Below are 6,645 nucleotides of genomic sequence, written 5' to 3'. Positions count from 1 at the left end.
AAGTATGCTTTAATCTCTGTAAAGTATTGAAAAAATATAATTATCAAGTATCTCAACACGTTCCTTATTGACACATATTCTACATGTACACGTAGTGGTTTTGCCATACAGTTTATTGTGTGTGATGGTTAATATGACTTCCTAAATGTTAGCGTTTGGAGACAGTGAAAGTGGGAAAGAGAGTATACATAGATTTATATTCATGGTCTAGAAAAAAAATGGCCAAAGACATTGAGTTGTTTAATGTAATAAATAAATTCACAAACGTTTCCTTTTTATATTCGCGTGTAGTTTGTCATTGCATATATGCACTTTATGTAAACATTTGAAAAGGGATATTCGTCTCGTGAATATTCCTTTTTACAGAAAGGTTTGTCCCATTGTTGAGGGAGTGTTTAGCCCCGTACCACCTGTACCGGTCACGGGAGAAGGCTGTGATAAATTGTAAAAACTTGTGCCCCATCCTTTGTTTAATTTTATTGGCAACAAATTTATGTTAAAAGCTAAATAAATTTAAATTCTTAATATTGGCAAGTGTGCAATTAACTTCTGATGATGAATAATTACTGTTCAATAAGTTTGAATACGGAATTAGAAATCATATAACTTGGTTTCATAGTGCGGTAAGAAGTTGCAGTTGCCTGACGGCCCCTCTCTGAGGGCCCCTTTGTAAACCGTTTCATCTCGCTCGCACCACTTGTGTTTGCTGCCTAATCAGGTGACGTTATCGGCGCTATTTTTAGCCGGGCTTTCCCGAACAATTCAAGTGGTCAAACTGGACATTTGGAACGGACTATGAATATGGGGATAGCGAGGTAACATAAGTGGAAGTGCATACAATACATACATTCGTTAAAAAAAAAACGCCTTTTCACGTGATGTCCCTTTAATGTGCACCAAATAGACCTTATGCCGTTTTTCACTTCAGAAAAGCTAATTTTTCATTGTCATTGTAGGAAAGTCACACATGTGATTACACCTATAAAATTTGGTTTTATTTACAGTACACGAAAAAGTCATGAAATCAATTCAAGCAATGTTATAGGGACATTAGAACTATAGAGATATCCCTGGCTTACATGTAATTGAGCATGTTAGTCTAATCAATTTGTTAATGTCCAACATTATCGTGCTTTCTTGCTGTTGAATATAAAATTAATTGTTGTTAAGAGGAATACTAATGAATTTATTCCACATACACCTTATAATTTGGACATCGATCACTGCTGTAAAGATTTGTTGAAGAGTATTACAGCTAACAGCAAAACAAACAAGGGAGGACTTACTCCTATCTCCTCCTGAACCCGACGCCATTCTCAACGTTATTAAAACTAGTCTTTCCTGCAGTAATTCAGCTCATCTTCTGAAAAAAGGAGAAAATATGATAACGTAGTAATAAAATCATAAGCATGTTAATGAATCATTTCATTTTTAGTTATCTGAGGACGGAGCCCCAGAAAGCTAATGCGATCAGACGCGTTTTTTTGGGTGGTCTCCGAGCTAGGAAACACGAAAGCAGCTAAAATATAAAATAATGATATTGTATTATACTGAGATTGAAGCGTATTTACTTCAGATGTTCAATTGACCATTTTTAGCTGTTGAAATGGATTTGTGTAATTTGAGTGAATTTATTTCGTAGGTGTTCAGAGACTAGTGTTGCTAAATTTAGATCATGCATGCTTTCCACACTCTTTGGACATAAAGTCTGAACCTCCACACGTCCCGTGTTTGGAGTAATTTTACACGTTTTGGGGGTTTAGAACAATTTTCGGTAAAAATGCCCGCTTATTTAAACATATAGATCGATTCATGTGGCATGTAAAAGCCTTGAATTGGTGACAAGATTCCGTACTTTTATCCTGGTATCAAACGATTCAAAATCACGATTAGTTGGAGTAATTAACATTTTCGTTTTTAGTGGTTTCTTGATACAGTGGCAATTATAAATTCAAACTGTATGTACCAAAAAATCAGTTCACAGTTAGATAACGACGTCAAAGAATTGAATTTATTTAATTCATAAAACGTATGTTTTTGTTTGCTATTATCCAGATTTAAACTAGATCGATGTACCAATATCAGTTATTCTGTGCGAAGCATGCATGTTTCAGAGAGCTACATGGTCATTGGCCTCCTGTTAAGTATACTATCAAATACAGATATGAAAATACCAACATTTGTTGAACAGATAAAGACACATATATATAAAATGATGAAGTTTGCAGATCAGTAAAGGATGAAAGAAAGGAAGGTGAACATAAGAGTGAAGACTTTTTGATTATACCTTACACCTTGGTTACACTTTACACCTTTTTGGTTGTTGTGTAGATGTTACATTTGTATAGCAAATGATTGGAGAAAGAATATGGCCAGTCCCCACAGCAAATACTGGTAGTATATTTTGTATCAAAATGTTCAGCTTCAGCAGTGGTATAATGTTGCTCTAGGTTAAGGATCTCAAATGTCCCTATGTTATGCCATAGGAAACAAGTTGTTCAGACCAGAACAGAGTTCTAGGCCTCCGGGATGGCCGAAACCAACGGTTAATACCACTCATATAATGATCGTGTTTGTCTCTTTACACTCAGTAATGGTAGATATAGTTATTAGAATGAGCATATCAAACTGTTTTAAAGTTGAAATTCGAGATCCGAGACATAAAGGGTGTGGCCAGATCTTAGGGTCGATTCTGATATCGTGATTGTGTGTATCTCTTTATGCTTAGCAATCTTACATATAGTTATGAGGTAGGGAGCTCAACAGTTTGAAAGTTTCGTCCTAGGGACTAAGTGTTCATGGATATTCCCAGACCCTGGCAATTCCATTGGATATATGTGAATGAAAAAAACGTACCAGTAAAATATGTTATACACTTTGTATAAATCATGTGAATGTAAAATAACGTACTAGTACAATGTGGTGAACATTTTGTAGGATTCCTATTAATGTAAAATAACATCTTAGTACAATTGTGTGAACACTTTGTATAAGTCATGCGAATGTAAAATAGCGTGCGGGTACAATATGGTATACACTTTGTATCATTCATGTAAATATAAATGATGTACGGGTACATTGTGGCGACCACTTTGTATAATTCATGTGAATGTAAAATGACATCTGCATACAATGTGGTGTGCACTTTTATAATTCATGTGAGTGTAAAATGACGTAATTGTTGTTTAATTCCCGTGATTGTTAAATATTTGCATATGAAACAATTGTATGTATGATAATTGATCGAAACAATATGACTTACACTTACGGATGATACCTGTATTTGTATTATTTTTTGTTAGTATTATGTTAGATTCTGTCGTTATTTTGATTTTTTTTTGTCCAATTCTCCCGTAATGACGCTGTGGGCAGTAGGTTTTATTTTCTATTACATTTTTTCCAGTCAAATATTGAAATGTATATATTCATTCTATGAAAGTAACATTTTTCACTATCACTTTTGACCAATCAAAACACTGATAACAAACTACCATGAGACACATTACAAGTGGCCAATCTGTTCAAAGCCTGGTTAGCTTAACGATACGCAGGCCTCGAAAAATTCCTTTTGAGACATCAGCCCATTCTGCTGTCCATAAAAATTATATGTTACTTATTCTGGGCAGGTTATTCTCCAGGGGAAACACAACGATCTGACTGATAAGACGGGACTTTTTCTAAATGATAAAATTATGTTAGTAATTTGGGATACTTTATTAAACGTATGAACTGAAGTGCCTTTTTTATATTAAATATGTAACTAAAGGCTTTTAATAATAGGATTTTACTATTTCACTATATTTTGTCGCGTAAGGTTGTATCCAGATCAAGTACTGTCAGCTTGATGTGTCTTTTTGCGTTACGGGGTAGTTTATGGTAAAAAAAAATGTAATAAACAGAATATCTAACAGTGTCTTTAGTAATGCCAAATATATAAGCCACACTCATGAAATATATTTGGTATTACTGCAGACACTGTTATTAGATATCCTGTATAAATTTAAAAAACTGTCCACTTAAAAGTATATGTAAATCAATGTGATCAACACCCCCAGTATCACAATTATGCCTATACCTTCCGATTTTGTGAAACGGAATTCGACGGGGATTCCCCTATACAATATCACTATGTGTGCTCTATCGTTATCTTTTTTTAAACTGGCGAGAAATGAGGTCATTGTCACACTGCTTTCTACATTATTTACATTATTAATGTAGTTTCAATCTTTAGCATAGCCTGCATAAAATATGTTGTTATTTCGTGTCTATCATACATGCTGTTCTCATAATTCGTTGTACGCAATACAGGTGTATGTGTTGTATTATTGTAAATTACGACCACTGGCTCAGTTTTTTAAATATTTGTTATTCTCTTGTTTACTATTCCCGGTAATAAAATCGTACTTGTTTGTTTCACCTGTCACTGTTTGTGACATATTATTGTTTACTTTACCATTTTATTTCAGTTAATCCATAACTGTTGTTATCAATTCTAGTTCTTATCGAAATATACCATGTTAGTTACTTTGTATCCTACTTCTTGTCTGGGCTCAACATACCATGTTAATTACTTTGTATCCTACTTCTTGTCTGGGCTCAACATACCATGTTAGTTACTTTGTATCCTACTTCTTGTCTGAGCTCAACATACCATGTTAGTTACTTTGTATCCTACTTCTTGTCTGGGCTCAACATACCATGTTAGTTACTTTGTATCCTACTTCTTGTCTGGGCTCAACATACCATGTTAGTTACTTTGTATCCTACTTCTTGTCTGGGCTCAACATACCATGTTAGTTACTTTGTATCCTACTTCTTGTCTGGGCTCAACATACCATGTTAGTTACTTTGTATCCTACTTCTTGTCTGGGCTCAACATACCATGTTAGTTACTTTGTATCCTACTTCTTGTCTGGGCTCAACATACCATGTTAGTTACTTTGTATCCTACTTCTTGTCTGGGCTCAACATACCATGTTAGTTACTTTGTATCCTACTTCTTGTCTGGGCTCAACATACCATGTTAGTTACTTTGTATCCTACTTCTTGTCTGGGCTCAACATACCATGTTAGTTACTTTGTATCCTACTTCTTGTCTGAGCTCAACATACCATGTTAGTTACTTTGTATCCTACTTCTTGTCTGGGCTCAACATACCATGTTAGTTACTTTGTTACCTACTTCTTGTCTTGGCTCAACATACCATGTTAGTTACTTTGTTACCTACTTCTTGTCTTGGCTCAACATAGTTGTTGACACAAATAGTATCAGTGCATAACCTATGTGCTTTTTCAAATAAGAATACATAAAAATGAATAGCTATTAATGATGTATACGCATTGAAAATGGCATTATTCACACAGAAATATACAGTGTCTGTTAAAAGGTGCGTTCTAAATTATATATACCTGTGAGTATTTTACCTGTAAATCCAGTTGGTTACTGATTACTACATGGCATTTATTATTCTCAATACAACATAGCCAGTCATAAACAACATCACTGGTCAATATTTACTGATAACGAAACTCCTTTACTATTGATATGAATACAGTTAAACTATAAGCATGTCGATAAACATGAAGTATCAAGTTTAGCAAGGAACAGAAAGTTTCCGAAATATTGGCGTTAACGCTTACCTTAGATTTCATTTTACAATTTTGATGAAATGTCCTCCTTCTGGAACATGTTCAGGTGGACGCCATTAAAGAGTCACAGTTTTTGACATCGTATGCATCATAACTGATAAGATTGAGATATTTGTGTATGTGACTACACTGCTGTGTACCCTAGTGCATGTTACATATGAATGTAAATACAACGTACGGGTACAGTGTGGTGTACACTCGTATATGATTCAACAGTATGTATGATACAATATGACTTACACTTACGCCTGATACCTGTATTCTTGTTCTTCATTTTTGCTTGTGATAACGCTGTGACATGAAGTTTTCTATCGTATAGTTTAAAAAAACTATATGTTTAAATATATTTGAAAATCAATGTAAATTCAATCTTTATCTTTCAACTTCCTGAAATGGATTTGGATGTGGATTCCCAAATCAAGATAGGATAACACGTCCGGAATTCGAACAGGATTTGAATATTTCCAATTTCCTCACATAATTTTACTAGATCTTAAACCAACTCATGTAGGTGTATCCTTTACAAAAGTGCGTGTAATACTTCATTCTTTAACGGAAATCAATAATTTATAAAACGAAAGGTTGATTGATTGTTTAACGCTTACGACATTTTATCTTTCTCACTATCACCTTGTCACTCATGTCTACTTCAGCAAAATGAGCGTCCTAATGGGGACATATTTGGATAAATGGATAAAATATCAGTTACTTCATATCAGTTCACATAAAAGAACAAACAATTCTGAGAGATCATCATCATCTTGGTAAAACAATCGCAACAAAACAGAAAGCAGAATAAAACGTGTTCCTGGGCAAAGACATCACGACAGGGAAAGATAAATCAACATTTTTTCAAGGTTGTATGACCGATTTATACACCTATATCGTGTACAGTCCTGAGAAAACATCATAATCAGGAAATATAACGAAAGTTATAACCATTAGTACTGATCGCATTCATTTAACAATGTACAAACTTGAGGTGCCATAACGATTT

General features: G+C 34.3%; 1 long non-coding RNA gene across 1 annotated transcript in view; it reads right to left on the bottom strand.

Moving 5' to 3' along the window:
* Positions 1-5,721, bottom strand: part of LOC110461319 — a 6,785-nt gene extending 1,064 nt beyond the window's left edge. Inside the window, exons 1-2 of the long non-coding RNA XR_002464121.1 lie at positions 5,640-5,721; positions 1,287-1,363 (exon numbers count right to left, since the gene is read on the bottom strand). This is a non-coding gene — a long non-coding RNA (uncharacterized LOC110461319). The remainder of the gene's footprint in view (positions 1-1,286; positions 1,364-5,639) is intronic.
* Positions 5,722-6,645: the final 924 nt, after the last annotated feature.

The sequence above is a fragment of the Mizuhopecten yessoensis genome, unplaced genomic scaffold (genome assembly GCF_002113885.1).
Source record: "Mizuhopecten yessoensis strain PY_sf001 unplaced genomic scaffold, ASM211388v2 scaffold10603, whole genome shotgun sequence".
In the NCBI taxonomy this organism is placed as follows: domain Eukaryota; kingdom Metazoa; phylum Mollusca; class Bivalvia; order Pectinida; family Pectinidae; genus Mizuhopecten; species Mizuhopecten yessoensis.
The sequence above is the reverse complement of the archived record's forward strand: the minus strand, read 5'-3'. Positions and strand labels throughout refer to the sequence as shown.